Below are 13,928 nucleotides of genomic sequence, written 5' to 3'. Positions count from 1 at the left end.
CATCCCCCCACCCCGCACAGTTTTCTTAGCTCAAGTCTGTTTACCTACCTTGCTTAGAGTTGTATAGAGTGAGAAGTCAAGCAAAATGACACCTTTGTATGTTTTTATTCTAAAATAGTAAGAATATGAGCAGCTCACTTCTCAAAACGGACTCGTCCGGGATCAAAACCGTGAAGCTTTGATTACCAGTCAAAAGTTGATACCGTTGCGCCACCAAAGCTGTCATAGCAAATGTGTGTCAATGTCACACCCTAACGTGGGTTCTTTTTCTGCAGTTATATTTTTAAATGGAAGTTCATTTGTTCTGTTATATTTGTACCTTTTGTGAAAGTGTTTCTTTGATATTTGGAATTCAGACTTCAAACATTATGCACTTCATGTCTACATTTTGTCAATTATTACTAAAACATGAAAAACGTTTGTTTTCACTATGTGTTTACATAGATCGTTGTAGACACGGAACACACATAAAATGCAAGTGTTCCAAATAACGATATAGTATTTATAAAAGGTGTCATTTTGCTTGACTTCTGACTGACACGCAGGTAAACAGACTTGAGCTGAGAAAACTGTGTGGGGTAGGGGGATGTGATAGCAGGCTGCTTGCTGTTTGCTGCTTATCAACACATTTAAAGGACAAAGGATGTTGACGGGGAGGTGCGAAGTGTTTTAAGGTGGGATGGATCTGCAAATTTTTTCGTAGGCTCTGGTAATTCTAGTGTTAAATAAACCCTAGCCTGAATGAATCTATTAATTTTTTACATTTAAGATTTCTCATTTAAAGATTTATCAATGTTGTTTCTTGTCCTAGTGTGTATATAAACACAGGGAACTCCAGTTTCTGTATTACATCTTGCCTGAAGAAGGGGCCTGAGATGCCTTGAAAGCTTGCATATTGTAGTCTTTTTAATTAGCCAATAAAAGGTGTCATTTTGCTTGGCTTTTCTCTAAATGAGGAGTGTTCCTCTGTTTTTAATACATTTATATATGCAAAATTGCAACTGGAATTGTTTTCCATAAACATGTAAGTGGTTTTTTTTCATGTGTTTTGCGGACCAGAACCTTTTTGCATATTTTACATCACTTGTCAAGTCTACACACTGATTCAACTTTTTGATTTCATATAATCCATCTTTTTCATAATTTGATGCAACACTCTGCATAAATGTGTAAGGATAAAATGGGACAAATAAACAAAAGACTTAGTGACCATCAAAGTGCTAGTAGACATTTTTGGAAATTACGGTGGTCAGTTAATTAATTAATAAAATTCACAATTTTGTGTAATTTAATTTGCAAATATCTGGAATCTGAAAAAAATATTAAAGGTATGATATGTATTGTATTGTTATATTGTTAACTAGCAAAATACCCGCGCTTCGCAGCGGAGAAGTAGTGTGTTAAAGAATTTATGAAAAAGAAAAGAAAACATTTTAAAAATAACATAACATGATTGTCAATGTCATTGTTTGGTCACTGTTATGAGTGTTGCTGTCATCAAGGATTTGATTATCATTATTTCATTTAATCAGGTTCGTTTAACAGGCATTCCCAGTTGTGGATTTGCCGGCGAATATTTAGCGGCAGCGTGTCTATGAACTTAATTTAAACTCATGCTTTACACCTTGCTTTCCTATTCATATGTCTACAAAGGCTTGTTCAGATTCAGAGGGTTGTTCCTTTCTTACTGCATCAATAAACAGCTCGTCTTCCTCTTTATCTGAGACATCACACACTGCATCCACAGGTTTAACTTTCCCGGTCCTGCAAAGTCAGTTCACGTCAGCCGCTCGGAGTACATGCATCAAAGGTTCTCAGCTGTGCTTGTGCTATCTCGTGCGATCTTGCGATATCCATGGCTTTATTTAATGTTAGCTCAGACTCGGCAATGTGTCTTCTCTTTAAACTTGTATCTAACGAATATCATATTCGTCGTAGGCGTAACAAACGCCAGCAGCAGCGTGTCTATGAACTTAATTTAAATTTAAGGTTTACACAGTGCTTTGTTTCCGCAGTAGCTGCACTTATGAATATGCTTGTATGCGTCACTCGCTTCATATTCTTTTGCTGCCTTCTCAATTGTGTAATGCATTTTTTGTTCAGCGTTCTTTGCTCTTCCTTGTTCTCTGCGTACTGCGTTCACAGTCAGTTCATGTGAGCTGCTCGGAGTACATGCATCCAAGGTTCTCAGCTGTGCTTGTGCTATCTCGTGCGATCTTGCGATGTCCATGGCTTTATTTAATGTTAGCTCAGACTCGGCAATGTGTCTTCTCTTTAAACTTGTATCTAACGAATATCATATTCGTCGTAGGCATAACAAACGCCAGCAGCAGCATGTCTATGAACTTAATTTAAATTTAAGGTTTACACAGTGCTTTGTTTCCGCAGTAGCTGCACTTATGAATATGCTTGTATGCGTCACTCGCTTCATATTCTTTTGCTGCCTTCTCAATTGTGTAATGCATTTTTTGTTCAGCGTTCTTTGCTCTTCCTTGTTCTCTGCGTACTGCGTTCACAGTCAGTTCACGTGAGCTGCTCGGAGTACATGCATCCAAGGTTCTCAGCTGTGCTTGTTCTATCTCGTGCGATCTTGCGATGTCCACGCCTTTATTTAATGTTAGCTAAGACCCGGCACTTAAAAGTTTCTCTCGCACTTTCGCTGAGTTTGTGCCAAACACTAGTCTATCCCTGACTATCTCATCTTCATTTGCATAAGCACAGTCCTTCACCCGCGAATATTTAGCGGCAGCGTGTCTATTGAATTGCTGCCGACGGACGGCCTTATATGGGCAGGCACTCAATTACGTGGGGGGGGGTGACGATGAGGGACGCAACTTCGCCTCACACGGCCACCGAGCTGCAGGCTATGGCCGTATATATGTACAGAAGTAGGTTCCAGTTATGACCATTACGTTTAGAATTTCGAAATGAAACCTGCCTAACTTTTGTAAGTAAGCTGTATGTAGGAATGAACCTGCCAAATTTCAGCCTCCTACCTACACGGGAAGTTGGAGAATTAGTGATGAGTCAGTCAGTCAGTCAGTGAGGGCTTTTCCTTTTATTAGTATCGATTTATTGTAATTTTGCATGCATATATCTATACTAATGAAAGGCAAAGCCCTCACTGACTCACTAACGGTCAACAACGTCCGCCATGTTAAACTTTCTTATTTATGGCCCCATCTTCATGAAATTTGGTAGACGGCTTCCCTGCGCTTACCGAAACCGATGTACGTACTTATTTCGGTGGAATGACGCCAGTGTTGGCCGCCATATTGAACTTTCCAACGTCACTAATTCTCCAACTTCCCGTGTAGGTAGAAGGCTGAAATTTGGCAGGCTCAATCCTTACAGCTTACTTAGAAAAGTTAAGCAGGTTTCATTTAGAAATTCTACGCGTAACGGTCATAATGGTCGACAATGGTCCGCCATGTTGAACTTTCTTATTCATGGCCCCATCTTCACGAAATTTGGTAGGCGGCTTCCCTGTGCTAACCGAAACCAATGTACATACTTATTTCGGTGATATGACGCCACTGTCAGCCGCCTAGTTGAATTTTCCAACGTCACTAATTCTCCAACTTCCCGTGTAGGTAGAATGCAGAAATTTGGTACTTATTTCGGTGGTATGATGCCACTGTCGGCCGCCAAATTGAACTTTTAATGGAAACCGATGTACGTACTTATTTCGTTGGTATGAAGCCACTGTCAGCCACCATATTGAACTTTCCAACGTCACTAATTCTCCAACTTCCCGTGTCGGTAGAAGGCTGAAATTTGGCAGGCTCATTCCTTACAGCTTACTTACAAAAGTTTAGCAGGTTTCATTTCGAAATTATACGCGTAACGATCATAACGGTCAACAATGTCCGCCATGTTGAATTTTCTTATTTATGGCCCCATCTTCTCGAAATTTGGTAGGCGGCTTCCCTGCACTAACCGAAATCAATGTACGTACTTCTTTCGGTGGTATGATGCCACTGTTGGCCGCTATATTGAACTTTTCAACAGACTTTGTTACTTATGGGCCCATCTTCAAGAAATTTGGTACACGGGTTCCCAACGCTAACTGAATCCTACTTACGTACATATATACGTCCATAGCCTGCAGCTCAGCCACCGTGTGAGGTGGCATTGGGTCCCCCATCCCAACGCCTCCCATGTTGTTGGCTGCCTGCCTATATAAGACCATCCGTCGCTCCGGTCTCTACATTCCCTTCCTTGCTTCGCCACAGGATTCACGTCTCCCTACTGATAACTACAGCCTTTTTGTTTAATCCACGGCTTCTCCGCTGTTTCATTGTTTGTTTATTACAATTATAGTTATTGTATAGGTATTTTAGACTTACTTTACATTTCTCAGGTACCCATTTCCTTTATCATTCCAACCATACCCCCATTACCATGTCTATCGAGGTGATCACCATCGATCAAAGAACTGTCACTTACCGAGTGGCTTCCATGCCCGGAGATGGCGCCTGCCTTTTCCATTCTCTTTGTTACATATTGCACGGCCATATCAGGCTCACTCTTGATATCCGGAGGAACATTGTGTCTTATGTACTGAATGACTGGGACAGGTTCAAGGTGTGGACTGATGACGGTACAGGAGATAATTATACTACACAGGAGCACTAGAAGAGTGAAATGCTTAAGCCCTTCACCTGTGGTTCTGCATGTGAGTTGATGGCTGCCGCTGAATTGTTCGGTTGTCGCTTTCAAGTGTACCGAAATGGCCAAATATTTTACACCTTTCGACAACCACCAATGCCTCTTAAACATCTTAGATTCACAGGTGACGATTTCAGTAGTGGACACTTTGATGTTTATGAATGTTTAAACTCTCAAAAGCTGGATGTGATTTTATCGATGAAATCGGTTGTGTGCTTACAACGCTTGACAGATGCCGAATGTCACTTCAACACAACAAATCCTGCAAATACTGTCGTCATTGAAACAAACCATGAAACTTAAACCGATTAAAGAGTAAGCTCAGCGCACAGCTTGGTCATGTTACAACCAGAGGGCCGAACTGACAACATGGTATACAAAGAGATCTTTAACAAATAATTATTGGCATATTTTCCCTCAGTGTAAAAAGGTTTAATTTTCTTCTTAATAAAAATTTTAATGCAGTACTTCGCCACTGTGAAGCGCGGGTATTTTGCTAGTATATATTAGAATTAGAACAATCTAGACGAGAACAGGCCATTCAGCCCAACAAAGCTCGCCAGTCCTATCTACTTGTTTCCTCCAAGAAAACATCAAGTCGAGTTTTGAAAGTCCCTAACGTCTTACTGTCTACCACACTACTTGGTAGCTTATTCCAAGTGTCTTATCGTTCTTTGTGTAAAGAAAAACTTCCTAATGTTTGTGCGAAATTTACCCTTAAGTTTCCAACTGTGTCCCCGTGTTCTTGATGAGCTCATTTTAAAATACAAGTCTCTATCCACTGTACTAATTCCCTTCATAATTTTAAACACTTCAATCATGTCACCTCTTAATCTTCTTTTACTTAAACTGTAAAGGCTCAGCTCTTTTAATCTTTCCTCATAATTCAACCCCTGTAGACCTGGAATCAGCCTAGTCGCTTCTCTGGACCTTTTCTAGTGCTGCTATGTCCTTTTTGTAGCCTGGAGACCAAAACTGCACACAGTACTCAAGATGAGGCCTCACCAGTGCATTATAAAGGTTGAGCATAACCTCCTTGGACTTGTACTCCACAGATCGTGCCATATAACCTAACATTCTGTTAGCGTTCTTAATGGCTTCTGAACACTGTTTGGAAGTTGATAGCTTGGAGTCCACTATGACTCCTAAATCCTTCTCATAAGGTGTACTCTCGATTTTCCGACCGCCCATTGTGTATTCAAACCTAATATTTTTACTTCCTATGTGTAATACTTTACATTTACCGACATTAAATTTCATCTGCCACAAATCTGTCCAAGCCTGTATGCTATCCAAGTCCTTCTGTAATGATATAACGGATTCCAAATTATCTGCTAATCCACCTATCTTGGTATCATCTGCAAACTTAACCAGCTTGTTACTTATATTCCTATCTAAATCATTTATATATATTAAAAATAACAGCGGCCCTAGCACTGACCCCTGTGGAACACCACTCTTAACATCGGCCAGTTCTGATGAGGTTCCTCGCACCATCACATACTGTATATACTGTATATATACTTATTTTTACTTTTGACAATTAAAGTTTAAATCCTTATTCTGGATGATTATAAATTAGCTGTCATATTGATAAAACTACTGTAACAACAGTCTGATCTTGCCTTGACAGTTAATTTCAATAAATACTTAACAAATACATAAAAACAAATTACTATTGGTTAATTTGGTAAATGTTCTTTGATGTCACCACAATATTACATCAACCATGTTTTTAATGGCTAGTTGTGAAGATGTTCTTTAGGACGGCTCGGTGGCAACTGGGCGGCAGTCAACTTGGTGAAAAGACAACTCGGCAAAAAGACAAGTCACTGAAAGACAACCTGGCGAAAAGACAAGTCGGTAAAAGACAATTCTGTGAAGAAACAACTTGCCGAAATACAGCTCGGTGACATCCTTTACCAGTTAGGTAATAGTTTCAAAGAGATTTTTTAATTATATTTAAATAACAACGTGATTTAAAATATTGAAAATAAATTAATATAATTGATGAACGAACTTTATTCTGCAGATGGAACAAACTCTATCTTTCATTATCTTCTGCAACCAAAATTGCTAATCCTTTATATAAATTGTTTTGATTGTAATTGTATGATAATGTTATTTAGAATACAAAATGTGACCTGTGAGTACGGCTTAAGGAATATCTTTACTCTCAACGTATTGGGACTCCCATAAAGCAGGTGATTCTGTGGATTTTCCGGAGCTTTATGTTGTCATATCATTAAAAATCTCTTTGAACCTAACTATTACCTAACTGGTAAAGGATGTCGGCAAGTTGTCTTTTCACCGAATTTTGTTTTCGCCGAGTTGTCTGTCGCCCAGTTGTCTTTTCGCTGAGTTGTCTGTCGCCCATTTGTCTTTTCGCCGAGTTATCTGTCGCCCAGTTGCCCCTGAACATTTAGGACATATATAATATTACACTTCTTACCTATTCAAGTGTAGGTTAATAATTCAGATGTTATGTACCAATCTGTGTATACTGTAAATCTACCTTGATGAGCCAAAACATTATGACCACCTGCCTAATATGTTGCTGCTACTGCCTGTGCTGACAAGACATCTCAGGCACAATGATGAAGCATGGATTCTATAAGACCTCTGAAAGTGTCCAGTGGTATCTGGCACCAAAACATTTACAGCAAGTCCTCGGACTCCATTAAGTTGCAAGGTTTAGTTGTTACAGAGTAGCCATGTTGTTCCAACACATCAAAACAGCTGCAAAATTGGATTAAGATCTGGAGAATTTTGAGCCAAGAGCAACCCTTGAGCTCTAGTTCATATTTATCAATCCTTTCCTAAACACTTTGTGCAGTGTGGCAGGGTGCATTATCCTGCAGAAAGATGCCATTTCCATCAGGGAATACCATTGCCTTGAAGGTTCTGTAACATCACATTAATGTCCACATGAATGCCCAGGTCCTGGGTTTCCCACCAGGACATTTTACAAAGCATTAAAACTCCCTCCACCGGCTTGTTTCCTTAACACAGTGCATTCTGGTGTCATCTCTTCCCCAGGTAAACAAAGCATGGGTGCCTGCCCAGCCATCCACATTATGCAATAGAAAACTGGATTTATTGAACCATGCCTTCTTCCATTGATCCAGTTCTGATGCTCATGTGCCCATTGTTGTCACTTTCGAAGATGGTCAGGGATTAGTATGGGCTTGTAGCTGTGCAGTCCCATATATAGTTTGATGAAGTCTGTGTTGGCGAGTCCCTGTCTTGCACCCAAAAACTCGAAGTTGAGTCTCAGTACTTTTAGCAACACCAGCTTTATTCAGCTTGAAACAGCAACAGCGCGGTTATTTATTTTAGCGGGATCTGCCATTCTCCTATACACAGACACAGCAGTCAGGCAGGGTCGGGGGGAAAGTAACACTGAGCCCTGTGCATTTATAATGTTCCTTGTTCCTTGTATCACCCATCGATGGCAGGCGCTTATAGCATGTCCGCGATCTTTTCGGATTGGCCTTTATGGCGAACTGCTACAGCGCTAGGAGACTGCGATTGTTTTGGGACGCTCTTCAGCATGTCGTCTAGTTGGGTGGAATCCCACAAGAGTTTAGAAACTCACTCACACCAGCCATGATTCTTTTCAAAGGTAAAATGCAGGTTAATTTGCTTTATTTATTTTTACTTTATATTATGTATTAATCATTTTTATATGAATAGTTTTGGGTTGTGGAACGAATCATCTGAGTTTCGATTATTTGTAAGGTGGAAATTCGCATTGATATAGTGTACGAGTGCTTTGGACAGCGTGCACATTTCCAGAACGAATTATGCTCGCAAACCGAGGTTCCACTGTAATTAGCTGCAGTAGAGTCGGGAGCAACAAAAAATAGACTACGCTCACGCTCGCAACTTGCAGTTCTTGTTGCCGATTGATGCATTTTTTTTTTTTTGTGGTGGGACGTCGGATAATACGGAATGTCGGATAAGTGAAGGTAGGATAAGCGAGACTCTACTGTATACAGTAGTTCAGGGCTTTTCAAAATGAAAGAACAGATTTCAAAAATGTATTTCAAACAAACTGTATAAGACAGAAACACTGCATATCACTGGATAGAGGAAAGTTCAAAGTTTAACACTAGAATTACCAAAGCCTACGAAAAAACTTGTAAATCCGGCCCACCTTAAATCCCTTCACACCTCTCTGTCAGTGTCTTTTTTCCTGTAAATGTGCCGATCAAGACAAACAGCAAGCAGTCTACTATTAGCATATAGAATATAGAATAGCAGTCTACTATTCTATATCCCACCGCCGCAGAACGTGCTCAAAGTTCTCCCAGCTCATGCCTTGATTATCTGGGATTGAAGTGCCGGAGTTTTAGAGTGGAAATAATAGATTGTTATTTGGAACACATGCATTTCATGTGTGTTCCGTTTCCATAATAATCTATGTAAACACATTGTTAAAACAGAATCGTTTTTCATATTTTAGTAATAAATGACAAAATGTAGGCATAAACTATATAATGTGAGAAGCCTGAAGTCCATCGATCAAATAAACACTTGCACAAAAGGATCAAGGATAATCCAACAGCTTCCGTGACGTAACAGTAAGAATTGATTTCTTGTAATCAAGAGTCCCCCGGTTCGATCCCGACTGCCTCCTGTATTTACCGTTTTCAGTAATGAGCTGCTCTTATTGTTAAAATATTATACAGTAAACACATACATTTGGTTTGCAACAGCCGGTGTGCATTCATAGTACTTATAAAAGTTAACGTTTTATTTTTTTCACTTTTATTCTCTCAGTCATGATCACGATACATACCAGCCCCCCAGGGATTTGATGTGCAGGCTCGGCGCGGGGCTTGTCTTTTCCCGTCGAATGTTGGTAACTTGCTTCAAAGAAAAACAGGCAAGTCATAACACGTGAATTGTGGCAGCTCAAGTACGTAGCACATCAATCAAAAGTTTTTGTAGTGTTAATCGGAATTTTACTGATGAATTAATTAAACTTGTCGCTCATTCATTAAATGCGTAAGTCAAGTTTTCTTCTACCTACGAAGAAATTTTCTTTAATTTTTTTTTGACATCAAGGAAAGTGTGAAAATTTTTTGTTTTAAATACACTGGTTTAGAAAACAAGTGGGCGGCACGGTGGCACAGTGGTAGCGCTGCTGCCTCGCAGTTAGGAGACCCAGGTTTGCTTCCCGGGTCCTCCCTGCGTGGAGTTTGCATGTTCTCCCCGTGTCTGTGTGGGTTTCCTCCTACAGTCCAAAGACATGCAGGTTAGGTGGATTGCCGATTCTAAATTGGCCCTAGTGTGTGCTGGGTGTGTTTGTGAGTGTCCTGTGGTGGGTTGGCACCCTGCCTGGGATTGGTTCCTTCCTTGTGCCCTGTGTTGGCTGGGATTGGCTCCAGCAGACCCCTGTGTTCGGATTCAGCGGGTTGGAAAATATTTGGAATTATTTATTTTATGACCTGAATAGTACATTTCAGAAAAGATTGTGGCACGGATGCAATATTATTCATATTATTCATATTCATTCGCATAACATCTTGCAATTGTAGTCCTCCCTACATTTACGACATGTGTACCTGTTGCAATGTACTGTACACACTTCTCTCTATGCTGTGGTTTCTATTACATCTTGCTTGAAGAAGGGGCCTGAGTTGCCTTGAAAGCTTACATATTGTAATCATTTTAGTTAGCCAATAAAATGTGTCATTTTGCTTGGCTTTTCTCTATTACACACCTGAAAGAAAGAGACAATATATGTGACATTTTTAAGAAATCTTTTTATGACCTGAGTAGTACCAATCAGAAAACATCATCGCACTCATGCAATATTAGTCATTGTGGAAGACTGTTTATCTGTTGTCAGGGCAACAGCAAGCTCATGGCTCTGCTGTGGCTCTTCACCGAAGCAAAAAGAAAACATCTCGATAGGTGATGCAAGGAACATTGTAAATGCAGGGAGCAGGATTACTTGGCCACTAAGCTGGTCACGACCCTGCCTGACTGCTGTGTCTGTGTATAGGAGTGGCAGATCCCGCTGCAATAAATAACCATGCTGTTCCTGTTTCAATCTGAATAAAGCTGATTTTGCTAAAGTAATGAGACTCAGCCTCATGTTTTGGGGTGCAAGACAGGGACTTATAGCGCGACCCCGATCTTTCATGATTTGCTTCTGTGGCGCTTCACTGAAGCGCTGTGAGCCTGCTGTTGCCCTGCCCTGGCAACAGTCTTCCACAGATATGGCAGTCGCACTTTGGGACGCACTTCAGTGTGTCGTTCCCATTGGGTTGGTGGTGGGGTGGGAACCTCACAATATGAAGAAGAAGAAAAGGATGATTCGGCTTCTGATTGATAACTGTGCTCCCCACAACATGCTTCCACATTTAGATAATGTTTGTGTTGAATTCCTGCCACCCAATTGCACAGCAGTGCTTCAGCCATTGGATTTGGACATCATTAGCACTCTGAAAGTGTATTATTGCAAGGAAATGCTGAGAAAAATTCTCGTCAGCATAACTTGTAGACAGGAGGAGAATAAAATTAGTGCAAAAGAAGCTATTGAAATGATTGCAAACGCCTGGACGCAAGTTAAATAAAGCACTATAGTGACAAACACAGAATCTCATTACTGTGAAATTTTCATTGCAACAAAAAAATTTTTAGGTCCCTGGCAGTTCGCTGTAACGGAATTTTACCTGTATATGTGTATGTGTGTGTGTGTGTTCAGTATGCCCTCCGAATAGATATACAAAGTGGAGGGATATTTGGGGTGATTAGTCAGCTAGCCTTTGGTGTATTTCTTTTGGGTATAGTGTTTTTTTTTTCTTGAACCACATTTTTATAATGAAAGTATATAAGGATTTGGATTTTTTTTGGATGGTTTTGTGTTCTTTTTCATCTTACTTTTTTGATGTTTGTTGTCACATTGTGGTGAAGCAATTCAGGGGTCTGTTTTTTAAAAATACAGTGGACCCTGTGAGTGTGGTCCGCAGGTACAAAGCCATGTGGCTGTGAAGAACTTGATAAGAGAATTGGCAAATTGTGTGTAGCATGCACAAATGAGAGGGTGAGAAGAAAAAAATCGAAAGAAAGTAAGCAAGTAAGACGAGAAAGAATGAAGGTAAAACCAAAGAGACGAAGAGAGAAAATGTCAAGATCGTGGTTGAGAAGGTGCAGAGGAAAGGGGTCAAGATGGTCAGGGATCCCCCAAGATGGAGCGAGTGGAATGGCACTCCAGGGGTGGGGTCGCTCGTCTTCACCTTCAGAGGAATGGGAGCGACTGATTGCTTTCATGGTTATCCTTTGTGCGGCAAAAGATGGTGGAAAAACAAGGGTGCAGAGCTTGCAGGATCCCTATGTGTGCCAAAGGATGGTGGAAGATTGACTGTGCTTGCTGGCTTCTCGGCTCTGCTTAACAGCCTTGGATGAGGAGCATTGGGGACGTGATTAGAGAGACACCCTGTAGCTCAAAAGGCAAGATAGGAAAATGAAGCTGACTGTGACTTTGTTTTTATTCTTGATTTTAACCATTTATTGGATTTATTTATTCATATTTTAATCTCCACAAGCGCTCTGTTTTAATTGAGGATTATTTATCAAAATGCACTGCAGTTTTTGAACACTACTGAACTTTTGATTATTTTTTAATAAATGCATTAAGCACTTGCACCAGGACTGTTGCTTGTGTCCTCAAAGTCCTAGTCCATCTCAGTGCATGACTATCGACTCCTGGGAGTAGGAAGAAGCCAATGGCTGTGGGCCCCGGTGCATCACATGCACATAATCTGTTTTTATATAATAGGTGATTGCATGATACTCCACTTTGATTATTGTCATTGACAGTTTTTAATAAAGATATATTGGTTTTAATGTTTCGTCTGCATCTTGATTATTCAGTTACAACTCCAGTTGCCTGAGTGTGGTCGTGATATTGTGTGAGAGTATGTCCTGCAAAGAACTGGTTCCACAGTTTCTTTCCTTCTGCTCAATGCTTCTGGAATAGGCTCCAGCCCCCATGATCCTGATTTGGATTAAGTGGGGTTAAGAAGGTCATGACGGATGTATTGGTGAATACATACAGAAATTGATTTGTGCTGATCATTTAGATGAACAAGTTATCCCTGCTACAATCATACTATTGAAAAAGTAAGACAAAAAACAGTGAGAAAACAATGTCTTCTAGTTAATTCACATTATTGCTGCCGTAAGAATAATAGTTTACTAAGAATTGGCCTCTAAAAGATAGTTAGAAACAGTGACAATCTAGAACAAGAGTTTGCCATTACTTTTGAAAATATTCTAATGCTTCCTTTTTTTACTCTTAAAAAGATTAAGGTAATTACTTTTAACTTTAAATTACTACCTGTTGTGCATGGCTTCACATAAAAATGATTTTTAATACCATGTTTTAAAAATGTATGTGTTCCTATGCGACTTGAAGAGCATTTAATTGACAGAGCCAGAGTAAGTGCATTAGCAGGACACTTCGAGCGGCTGAGTCAATGAGAAGGCTGGAACAAAGCTCTGTTACTGTTTGTATAGTAATGAATTAATCAGTGTTGAACTGAGGTTGTGGACCAAAGGAAGGCCATCTTTTTCTCTGAGCAGACCTGATAATGGCAGTGCCAGTGAGCCATATGAGTTGTCTCCATAGGCTGTAAATTGGATCCCCTCAGTGACCAGTTAATGTTTTTCATATTTATGGTAGAGTCACTGTTTTTTCCTAGCTACCAGGGCACTTCAGCAATGTAAAAATGTAAAAATAATTTTTTAGCAATCCTACCGTGCCAATTTTTTTATACTTAAAAGGGCTCATTTAAATTGGAAAACCTGCTAGTCTGAAATTTTCATCTGAAGGATTACCACCAGCCAGAGCCACTTGCCTGATGAGGGTTTCACATGGCTTATCTAATGTGAAATCTCCATGTGGTATATAGTTTCATTAAACGGTGATCAAGAATACATTAGTTCAAAACAAGAAAAGGCAATGGAGCTTAATCCGCCAGGCATCCTGGCGCAACAACTTTAAAAGAGTTATTGAAGTGAAACAATTTGAGAATTAAAAGTCTTCCACTTAGACAGAACTCCCATCAGCATCCTAAGTCAGCCTTGCACAAATGTTTATGCCATCCTTATCTTCAGGAAGAATAAAAAAACAACAATAAAAAAAAGAAACAAGTAAAATAGGAGAAAAGAAAATTGTTTTGATTTATTAACACTGGTACTAATATGTCTCTATGTGTGTGGAAGGCATTTTTCTAAGG

At 39.9% G+C, this 13,928-nt stretch overlaps 1 protein-coding gene across 1 annotated transcript in view; it reads left to right on the top strand.

Moving 5' to 3' along the window:
• The window catches only part of LOC120530196 (coiled-coil domain-containing protein 178), a 472,799-nt gene that overhangs the window by 208,367 nt on the left and 250,504 nt on the right, over window positions 1-13,928 (top strand). The gene's annotated exons all lie outside the window — the stretch shown is intronic.

Source organism: Polypterus senegalus, chromosome 5, assembly GCF_016835505.1.
Source record: "Polypterus senegalus isolate Bchr_013 chromosome 5, ASM1683550v1, whole genome shotgun sequence".
NCBI lineage: Eukaryota > Metazoa > Chordata > Cladistia > Polypteriformes > Polypteridae > Polypterus > Polypterus senegalus.
This window is presented reverse-complemented; position numbering and strand designations above follow the sequence as displayed.